Raw genomic sequence first — 12,569 nt, 5'->3', positions numbered from 1 at the left:
CTTAGAAAAATCCCAAATTTTTCCTGGATGGCCCCTGCCATCCCCAAAGTCCCCTGTAATTTTTCTAGAACCAAAATCTCATTTTACATGCCATTTTAACTAAAACCGAGCTAGAAAACCCTAGAACTCGTTTTACCGAAAAGCCTACTTAGACTTCTCCAACGGATCTGAAATTTTGTGTGTGACTTTTATATGTTATAAGAAAGCTTATCTGGAATTTTCCAGAATTTTTCATTATGTTTAACTATTTTTTCACCATTTTTAGACAAAACCGAGCATTAAATTCACCAAATATTCATCCTTTATCCAAAAATTACCAAATTTTCACAGATCTCATATTTTCATGTGTAGATCGTCTCTGTGAAATTTCATGACCCAACTCTAAGTTTATCACAATCTGTCCAAATCGTAAATATCATAAAAAAAAAACGAACTACCTTGTGTTTCTAGCTTTAAACCGCGAGGATCTCGCTTTCTAGCCTTTGCTAACAACTAGATACAACACCTACAAGCACAACAACACCACACCAAGCAAGTTACACCCACAATCAAGCCATTTCTTTCATGGTTTCGGTTATGATAAAGAAACAAAGATTTTAACCGTAAAAATTCGTTTTTGACTCTTTTAACTCCTTTCTTGGACCAAGATCCCTTGTATAACTTGTATACATCACTTGATCATGCAAGAATCGGTTTCATCTCGGGTTTTCACCCATTTTTCACTTGAAACCTCATTTTCTTGTAAATAACTCGAGAAAGGAAGATGAACACGCATATAACTCGGTCTTTACCTCGTTTTCTTGCTTAAAAACTTGGGTTTTTGGATGAGATTGAGAGAAAGTGATGGAGTTTGTGTTTGTATGTTTAAAAAAAGAAATGAAGGCCAAGGGGTAATCCCCTTGGTCCGATCGGTTTGTATAAAGGGGGTGGGGTGGGGCCCACTCCCCCATTCTTGGCCACACATTCAGATTACGCAATCTGGATAATGTTGTGGATAATCTGGTTCAGTTCGTTTTTCGGTTAAATGCTTAATTCGGCTTAAAACGAGGCTAAAACGGTCATATTTCGGCTTAAAAATGAAATTTATATAAAACCGATTTAAAAACTTTAAAAACTTAAACCATGACATTTATTGACTTAAAACATCATATTATTAATAACTGCACATCTTTTTCGGCTTGATTGATCATCTCTTGCTTGGTTTGGTATTAAAGGTTTCGTTTAACGTACCGACGTACCATTAAATCGAAATTCTTTTTCCGTGCTATAATTCACTTATCCCGAAGCTTTAATGCTTCGTAAACATTACTAAACATCATATATTTCGTCTATAACGTAATCCCCGATTCGTTCGGGTTTCAATAACCGTTCATCGGTTAATCGTAATTCCAATACGATTAACCGTATGATCGAGTATAATTCGTACTGTGAATCATTCATACTCGTATAAATTCATTATAATTCATATATTGCATATTAAATAACACATAAATAGTATATACCGGCTAGGGTATACCTGAATTTGCCGGAATCGTTACAGTGAGCGCACCATTCAGACCTTGGAGGACATGTTGCGTGCATGCGTGTTGGATTTCGGAAAAAGTTGGGAACCTCACTTACCTTTGGTAGAGTTTTCGTATAATAACAGCTACCACGCAAGCATTAAAGCAGCGTCGTTTGAAGCGTTGTACGGACGGAAGTGTCGATCACCTCTCTGCTGGGCAGAGGTGGGTGATAGCCAAATCACTGGTCCAGAACTAGTACTTGAAACCTCCGAAAAGATTGTTCAAATCCGCAACCGCATGGTAGCAGCACGAGATCGCCAAAAGAGTTACGCCGACAAGCGCCGAAAACCTCGTGAATTTCAAGTGGACGACCAAGTATTACTCAAGGTCTCACCTTGGAAAGGTGTGGTTCGCTTCGGAAAGTGAAACAAACTCAATCCACGATACGTTGGCCCTTACCGGATAACTGAGCGCATTGGTCCGGTGGCGTACCGACTAGATCTACCAACAGAACTCAGTAGTGTACACAATGTATTCCATGTATCCAATTTGAAGAAATGTCTTTCCGATGAAACCCAAGAAGTCCCTTTGGACGAATTGCAAGTTGATGAACAACTACGCTTCATTGAAGAACCAGTCGAAGTTTTGGATTGGGAAACCAAAAGGCTCAAACACAGCAAAATTCCAATCGTTAAGGTTCGTTGGAACTCGAGACGTGGACCGGAGTTCACGTGGGAACGCGAGGATCAAATGATGAAAAAGTATCCTCACCTTTTTGAAGGGTTGACCAAACACCGAAAACCGTGAAACCCATCAAACCGTCAGAAATCACCGGAGGTATGAATTAAATTTCGAGACAAAATTTCTTTCTACTAAGGGATGATATGACAAACTGAATTTTTTTTTTTTACTTTTCAGACACCTATCGCGACTTAACTCAAATTTTCGGGACGAAAATTCTTTCAACATTGGAATGATGTGACACTCGTCAATTTCAGGTTAACTCCGTTAATTCAAACTCCGTCAATTCAAACTTAAGATCACTTGATCTATAACGCACATTTCATTACATTTAAACTAGGGTTTTAAATGACGCTTGACAATCACTACATATGTAGTCTTTCGGGATTGTACCGAAACGCAAACGAGTTAACTCAAACCATTGGTGAATAAACGAAAAACATCCAAACAATAATTATTTGATAATTATGTGTTAGGTTTATGTGCTATTTGATAATATTATATAGAACACTAACTCAAGATGCAAACAAGTTACTTTAAGCTAGAAAAGTAACAATTAGAAGTTGAGGGGCCTTAGTGTAACATATTATTATTAATAATATTAAAAACCCTAACTCTCCCTCTCCCTCCCCACAACCGATCGGCCCCCCTCCCCTTGCTCCCTTGGCTGCCGTCAACATACACACACATACACACAAGGATTTTTCAAGTTTGTTGAAGAATTAAGGTGCTAGGAAGGTATAAACAACTATTCTATGCATTCTATATGGTTAATTTTGATTTTGAATGGGTTAATCCAAAACCCTAAGTCACGAAATTGATGAGTAAGATGAACCAGGGTTTGATTTTATGCTTGATGATTAATTATGCTTTGGTTATTGATTTAGATGATCATATGTGATTTTGAACGGTGAAAGGTTGTTAAATCATTGATTGTTTGTAAACCCTAGATGGTTACTACTGATTTCTATGGATAATTATGTTTATTGCATGTCTGGAGATATGTCGTATGCTTAGGATGCATGTTAGACGATTGTGTGTGCTTGCTGAGTTTTGACAGCAGAGATAGTTAAACTTGAAAGACATGTAACTTGTTAAATATAAAACCAATGATTCCGATCCTGTTAGTTCACACCCTCTAACGGTAAAACTCCGTTAGTGGATTTTGAGGGTGTGACAAATTTCAAGTTGGAGACAAAGTGCTACTAAAAGTATCTCAATGGAAAGGAGTAATCCGATTTGGTAAGAGAGGAAAGTTAAGTCCAAGATTTGTTGGACCATTTCAAATTCTCAAACGAATTGGACTAGTAGCTTATCAGCTAGAATCACCAAAGGAAATGTCAGGTATACATGATGTATTTCATGTAAGTAACTTAAGGAAATGTTTAGCTGATAAAACACTAGAAGTACCCCTTCAAGATATAAAGGTAAATGAAAAGTTGAAATTCGTTGAGAAACCTTTGCAAATTGAAGATATAAAGATCAAGAATATCAAGCATAAAAGAATAGTTATGGTCAAAGTGAAGTGGGATTCAAAACGTGGACCAGAGTATACTTGGGAATTGGAATCCGAAATGAAACGGAAGTGCCCACACTTATTCCAATTAAATCTTGAGGATGAGATTAAAAATAAGGAGGGGAGACTGTAACAAACCACAAAATAAAAGTAAAGAAATAAGTGAAGGAAATTCCATCCCACATTGGTGGAGGAAAGAAAAGGAGAAGATTCCACCATGGTATAAATAGGCGTGTAAGTACTTGTCCCACATCGCTAGATTACAAAACTAGTGAGCTCTTTATAAGAAAGGAAATTTATATGTTAATGATCTTATAAGACATATCACACCCAGTGGTCCTAGTGGAGGGTGCGAAGCATCTGAACGCTCACGTGCACGGGCACGGGCTCGAGCGAAGTACGATGGGCGCAATGTGGCGCTTTGATGGCGCACTTTGCACTTCTCACGCTCGCATCGTCGCGAGCCGCTTAAGGGCCGCCTTAGTATTTTTGTGAAAAATTAAGATATTTAATAATCCTTCCATCGCGATAAGCGACAGTTTTAGATTAGCCCCATCGCGTAGCGCGATGACGTGTAATATTATCCAGAAACTTGGCAGCATAGCGATACATGATGGACTCCCAAAGTAACACATCGCGTATCGCGACGGGGTCCAAAATCAGCTATAAATAGATGGTGAACGGGACATTCAATCTTGCACAAAAATCTCTTTTCTATCTGAATACACACACACACACACACATATAAGTATATTATAAGTATAATATCCGAGTTATCGTAGCGATATCCTATCCGATCGAAAGAAACTTAAACGCGAATCCAAAAGCTCTGCCTGTTAAGGTATGGCATTGTGTCATCGTGTAAAGCTTCCACTCTCGTGATTATTGTTATGATTATTGGCTTTATACTAATCTAGTAATACTAAATTGTGTTTATCCTAGGTGCTTAATACCAAGAGGTGTTCTTTAAATTGTAAACTTGCAAGGTGAGATATTCGAGTTTTTGTACCACTCATATTTGTGTGAGACAACTGTTTTTCCGACACCGTCATGGTGATTTCAAAACCTATAAAACCCATGATAGATTGTCTAAATATTTTCAAATGAATTTATAAAGTATTTAAAATACATTACAGTGATTAAGTCTTTGTAGACTTACGGGATGGTTACTACTGGTATTGTGGGGTATTGTATACAAGGCTTGCCTATGGGGCTATTACACGTTACTTATTGGACAAGTGTTAGCCAATAAGTAATATGACCACATCCATAGATACGGTCGAGTGATAAGTACCTTTCGGTAATTTGTAAGCAGGCAGATGTAAAAACATCTTAATGCTGTAACTGTAAAATGTGTCATTTACAAATGAATGTACTCACCAGTATTTCTTGCTGATCAAATATTTTAAACATGTTTCAGGTGACTTGTTAGAGACAAAGGAATGATACCTGCGGGCTTCCAGCTTAAATAAGTGGCTTGTCACCAGAATAAAGAAACGTGTTTTGTAAATTAGGGTTTATCCCTATAAAACTTATGTTTGTATCAAAAGGGATTAAATTCCCGGTTTATTATAATAAATATCTTGGTGTTTTTATAACTCTGATCATTTTTCCTAACTACGGTTCTGATGAAACATTCCGCTGCAAAATAATTTAATAAACACCGATACCACCAATCAATGTTCACGGCTTCCCTCCCAAGGTATAGGGGTCGGGAGCTCTGGCATTTACGTTATAAGTCCTAACTACCAGACCGCTCGGCCTCTACCGCTGTCGCCGCCTATGGTTCCAAAAAGGACCCAGCAACAGCAGAGCTAGAAAACCGGAGATGCAGAAGAAGGTTCAATGACAGTGTCTTCGATACCGGCTCATAACCACTGCGACACTACCGCCACCTAGGGTTCTAAAATGAAACCCGACAACAATAAGCGGAGGTTAATAAGGGTGGTACCGGAGCTCGAAGACCACCTGAAGATGGTATCTTAGTAGACGAAATATGAGGCATACTGGTTTAAGACGATGTCGGAGATGGACTGCAGTTGGGGCGATGGCTACGATGCGTTGTTGGGCGGAAATGCCAGAGAGAGAGAGACGTGAGGGAATTGCTAGAGAGAGAACCCCCATATGCAGAGATAACAGTGTACAACAAAATAAACAGACATATGTGAAGGTTAATCACACGTGGCGGATTCTAAAATGAATGGAAAATGTACAACCAAAGATATCAGTACAAAACTTGTAAGCACTTGTAAATAAGTATAAAAGACAAAGCAGTAGATGCTACTTTTATAACCAAAGTCATAATTTATGAAGCACAATGTACAACTTTCTATATCAAGAAAGTTTTAATTTAATATATATATATATATATATATATATATATATAGGGAAAGTATATGATGTAAACTCACTCTAGTTGCCAAAACCCTGGAAACTCAAATGTGTGGTTCTAGAAAAAGCCACATCATCGTCTTGGTTATTTTAATTCAACAATTAAAAAGGGCATATATGTAATTTGAACATTCATTATTTTATTATCTTGTAATTGTGTAAGAAAAAGGTCTTACCTTCAACCACCATTATTTTATTCTCCCATAATATTAGGTTATCTTTTTATTTTCATGTCTGCAACCTTCATGTCTACCTTCAACCACCATCATTATCCTTTTCTATATTATATGTTTAATATGGAAAAACTTAAGAGCACTGATAATAACCCCAACACAGCTAACCACCACCATCACCTCCGCCCTCCGTCATCACTCCCCTGCTATCGTCAACATCGTCGCCTTCCGTCACCAACGTTAGAGATTCGAGATTCGTTTGATGATGAGATTTATCACCACCACCCTATAGTTGGTTAGCCAAAAACACAAAGCTGTCAGAATGGTGACGGGTTTGCACATGTTGCCGGATGAACAAGAATATTAAGGTTTTGGATTTGAGTCTGAATGAATGTGGGTCCTTTTTCAAATTTATATTCTAAATTTTTTTTATTTAAATTTCTCTTTAAATAAATTTATCTTAAACACAATTTTTAAAATTATTTATTATAATCATTTTGTAGCATTTTTATTATATTACAGATATGTTAAAATATTACTTTACATTATTTTTTCAAGGTTTAAAGGATTGTATTTTTTGTTTTTTCTTTATTATTTTTTTCTTTTACCAACAAGAATTCATATGAGTGTGTATTTTGGTATTGATTTGTTTATAAGATATATTTTTTCTTCTTTTTCTTTGCAAGATCTAAAGAATTATATTTATTTTGTATTATTAGTTTTTCTTTTAATTAATAAGAATCCACATAATAGTATTTTGGTTTATGTAAAATGTTCGTAAAACATATGTTCGCAAAACATATCTCACTCTCTTTTGCGCATGTAAGGGTTACGCAAATATTAAAAATTGTTCACTTAAATATATAATATTCCGATACAAAAAAACATATGTTTTTTTGCATATTAAAACATACGTTTATAGAAAAGCGTAACATATGTTTTAAAAATATATGTATATATTTTTTAAAAACTGGATAATAATATTTCTAGTACAAACTCTGAACACCATCTCACTTCACTGTCTTATTTTTCAGTAAAAAATAAGATGAAGATTTATTACAAAATTAAAGATTTCTTCAAGAATCGCAAAGAAAAGCCAAAAAAAACTTTGGATCTTTCTAAAGGCCAATAATAAAAGAAGAATCAAGCTCCTTCCTACTCTAAAAATAACAATTTAAAAAAACTGTAAAATAAGATTTAAATTCAAATAAAATTTCAATAATATCTTTAAAAACTAAAACGACCAAATATGTTGGTTGTCGGTATCTTAAAGAAAAAGAGGAAGATGGTTGCACTGGATTGAGTTAGGATGAAAGAGAAATGTATACTTTTAAAATATGGTGACTTTTGTGTATAAGAGATAGAGTGATGATGACATAAAGTGCGTCATAAAAATGTGTAAATGTGTATAGGAGAGAGTGTGTAATTGTGTCATAAAGTAATGAAAAAGTAAAAGTAAAACTTATGACTTTAATTTGATTGATTTTTGAAAAATACAATTCATGTCTCCACACTCTTTTGAATTAACTTTATCACACTATAATTAACTCCTCATAGTGGTTATTCAAAAATTTAAAGCCATTTACCTTATAATGGTTATATAAAAAAAGTAATAATTAAAATGATGGTTTTGATTTAATTGATTACTTAAAGGTATAATACTTGTTTCCCACACTCTCTTTTGTATTAAATGTTCATAAACTTTGTATAGCCCGTCTCTCACTCTCTCTTGCACATGTACGGGTTACGCAAATATTAAAAATTGTTCATTTAAATATTAATATTACGATACAAAAAAACATATGTTTTTGCATATTGAAACATACGTTTATAGACAAGCGTAACATATGTTTTGCATATTAAAACATATGTTTATAGAGAAACATAACATTTGTTTTAAAAATATACGTATATATTTTTAAAAAACTGGATAAAAATATTTCCAGTACTAACTCTGTGTAACAACTCGGTTTGTCCATTTATATTAACCCAACCCAAGAATCAGATCCAAACCCGTTAACCCGATTCATACTTGTAAACCGTAACCCATATTAATTCTTGGGCCATAATCTTTGAACTATTATCAAAATTGATCTTATAAAATCGCTTATCAATCAAAAACGAATTTATATCACAGTTTAATTAAGAAAACAATCTTGTATTTAATCTTGATCTTGATTTCGGCCCAAATATAATAAACCGACATACAAATTGATATATATACATCATAATAATGCAATTAAATGCTCCTACATCTTCTTTATGCAATCACGATTCGAAACCCCAACCCTAATCGCATTCAGATTGTCTTTAGGGTCCTGCTCGTCATCATCATTAGTCGCGGCAATGTAATGGCCGTTCACCATCAATACGCGATCAGATCTGGAATCATTGTCGGTGAATCCCGAAGGGGTTTAACTGCACTCATCCTCACATCCTTACTTTTATTTCGTTCATTTGATCAGGTGAGTAATCACTCCCCTATTTTACTTATTTTTAAACCTTTTTGGGGACATGTGCGCATTTTACATATTCATCTATTATCTAGTATTCAAACCCGCAACTGTTAATCCTTGTGTGTATATCGGTTTATGCTTAACTTGCTATTTGCTTACTTGCTTTATTTGAACGTTGTATGCTTACTTCGGCAACCGATGTCCATTTTTATAGCAACGGCTTAGTCCTTCATTTGGTAACCAATGCCCATTTATATGGATTGGTTGAGCCCTTTCTTTATAGTTTGCTTTCTTTATGGATTGTTTGATTGATTGTTTATGTGATATGGCTTAACTGTTTATTCTCACGGGAACAGTTTGCATCTTTCTTTATATACTATATATTATTATTGTTGTGTCTTAAACTGGTGTTTTACTCACTCAACATATGTTGTTGATAAACTTTTCTATTTTATATGCATATGCAGGTTATCATATGATTTAGTTGCGAGATTTGATGAAGAACTTAGGATTGCATGTTAGAGAGAAGAAATAATAACTTAAATTTTATTTTGTCCTTATTTGTTCTATTTATGAAATCATGTACTTTGGCTTATTATAAATAAATAATAGATATTGTCATTTTAAATATAGCATGATAGTACCTTGAGAGCGGTGACAATCAGTTCGCGCCCCGACATTTTCGCCTTAGGTTGGGGTGTGACACTCTGAACACCACCTCACCATCTCGCATATGTTCGGTTAATGTCTAAACAATTAACATATGTTTTTTTTTATTTTGCAGTTCCTTCTAAAACGTATGTTACTTCCGCAGTCACCTTGGGCCGGAACCATGTTGGTTGTCGATATTTAAAAAAAAACAGAAAGATAGGCTGAATTGGATTGAGTTAAGATGAAAAATAAATAATTTTTTTAAAGAGTGTATTTTTTGTAGGAGAGAGAGAGTGATGGTGACATAAAATGTGTGGATATGTGCAGAAGAGAGAGAATGATAGTGACATATTTTTATTTTTTTAATAAAAGTATACATTCTAAAAGGTAGTGAAAGGTTATTTTGAGTCATGCCAACTTTTTACTTCTTTTAAAGTATTTTCATCTTGACTATTGAAATATTTCAAATCTTTATTTATTTTTATATAGGTTTTTTTATGTTAAAAATATATTCTTAATGAACAAGAAAGTTTTAATTTTTTTTTAATAAAAGTACACTTTTAAAGGTAGTGAAAATTTATTTTGAGTCATATCAACTTTTTTACTTTTGATGTCTTTTCATGTTGATTATTGAAATATTTTCAAATATTTATTGATTATTATATAGTTTTTTTATGTTAAATATATATTCTTAATGAACAAGAAAGTTTTAAAATTCTTATGATACACCACACACCTTTTCTTTTTTGACGGCATGCAGTACACAGTCGTCGAAAACAAATGAACTCAATAATTTGGAGATTTAAATTCTTTAATAGAAAATTTGTTGTTATTAAAATGAGATTTATAAATAAAGAGAGAGAAAGTAATTGTGTCAAAAAGTAATAGATGTAATGATGACATAACGTAATGGAAGTGATTGTGACATATTTTATATTTTTAATAAAAGTATATCTTTCAAGGTGATGAAAAGTACTTTTGGGCTCATATCACCTTTTTTTACTTTTGATATACTCCGTATTTTAATGTTGACTATTGAAATATTTTAAATCCTTATTGATTTTTGTATAGTTTTTTTATGTTAATAGCATCATCTTAATGATTAAGAAAGTTTTAAAAATCCTATAATACACATTTTTTATGTGCTTCAAAAGTTCTTTTGAAAACGTTTACGTAATAATAATCCTTAGTAAATTGTTTGACATTTTGTTTTAAGTTGGAGATATATGATTTAAAATTTAATTTATTACTAATATTGGTTAATTAGATAGATAGAAAAATTGAATAATAACATTCCAATACAAAAAAAACACATGTGTTTTTGCATACTTAAAATATGAAGACAAACGTAACATATGTTTTTGCATATTTAAAAATATGAAGCCAGTCGTAACATACGTTTTCGCATGTTAAAAACATACGTTTTTAGACAAAAGTAACATATGTTTAAAAAACAAACTGAGAAGACCATCCCACCCTGCCGTCTTTTTTTCCGGTACAAATAAGTTGAAGATTTAGTACAAAGTTCAAGATTCCTTCAAGAATCGCAACAATAAACAAATAAAGTTTAAAAAGATTTTAATGGCCAACAATAAAAAGAAGAACGAAGCTTATTTTCTATTTTAAAATAACAAATTTCAAAAAATGTAAAATAAGATTCAAATCCAAACAAAAATTTTCAAGTATATCTTTAAAAACAAATATACTAAAATGATCATATCTAAACTCTATCAACATGCGTAACATATGTTTTCGCACGTTAAAAACATAAGTTTTTAGGAAGAAGTAACATATGTTTAAAAAAACAAACTCTGAAGACCACCCCACCCTGCTGTCCATTTTTCCTGGTACAAATTAGTGAAGATTTACTACAAAATTCAAGATATCTTCAAGAATCGCAACAAAAACAAAAAAAAGTTTAAATTTTTTTAATGGTCAACAATAAAAAGAAGAATGAAGCTCCTTTTCTATTTTAAAATAACAAATTTTAAAAAATGTAAAACAAGATTCAAATCCAAACAAAATTATCAAGTATATCTTTAAAAACAAATATACTAGAATGAGCTGTAAGGCCCCATTACCAGTGCCCTACATTTGGTGTTGGATTTACTCATAAACACAGTTCTAAATATCAGAGTTAATTAAAAACTTTCGTGGAATAACATAAAACATCAACAGTCATTACAAACATTCATAACTTGTCTTTAAAACATAACTTAAACATGTCTTTTAATTCAAACATTGACAGATAGATCTTCAGATGCTAGCTTCTTTATTCTCACGCCATGTGTCCCCGCTCAAGCTAGCTGTCTCATTCTACTCACCTGCGTGTATACTAAAAGTCAGCTACACTGAGTGAGTTCTAGTTAATCACATATTATACAATACGTACACTTACCTTCAATTATGCATCCGAAGATACATAATAATTACTTTAATATCTATTTCATTACATAACTTCATACATACATACTTTATTACTTTCATACTGTATTTTTATTGTCCATTCTATCTCAAATATTATTAGGATTTGATCCCTTACTTTTCTATCTCAGATATTATTAGGGTCTGATCCTTTTCTTGCCTATCTCAGATATTATTAGGGTCTGATCCCTCTATGCTTCTCTATCTAAGATATTATTAGGGTCCTTCCTTTTCTATCTCAGATATTATTAGGGTCTGGTCCCTCTTTCCTTTGTCTATCTCAGATATTATTAGGGTCTGATATTTTTCTTGCCTCTCTCAGATATTATTAGGGTATGATCCCTCTATACTTCTCTATCTCAGATATTATTAGAGTCTGATCCCTTTCTTCTCTATCTCAGATATTATTAGGGTCTGATCCCTTACTTCTTCGTCTTCGTACATTCTATCTTTACATACTCGTAACATACATATACATTCTTTACTCATTCATACATAGACATATGTTGTACATATATCTATCATACACATTCATCTATTAATTACATACCTCCCTTGTCAGCACGTGCAATATCCAAAGATCGTTCACGTAACAACAAGCTTTCGTTCACATTCAAGATATATATAATTAACATATAAATCATACATGGCATACACTTACCATTTAAGTTAAGTGCATTAACTATCACATCGAGTATTCACACAGCCCCGA

Source organism: Bidens hawaiensis, unplaced genomic scaffold, assembly GCF_021521415.1.
Source record: "Bidens hawaiensis isolate Kalapana, Puna unplaced genomic scaffold, B.hawaiensis_p1.1 tig00036681_1, whole genome shotgun sequence".
Lineage (NCBI taxonomy): Eukaryota > Viridiplantae > Streptophyta > Magnoliopsida > Asterales > Asteraceae > Bidens > Bidens hawaiensis.
Note: the sequence above shows the minus strand (reverse complement) of the source record.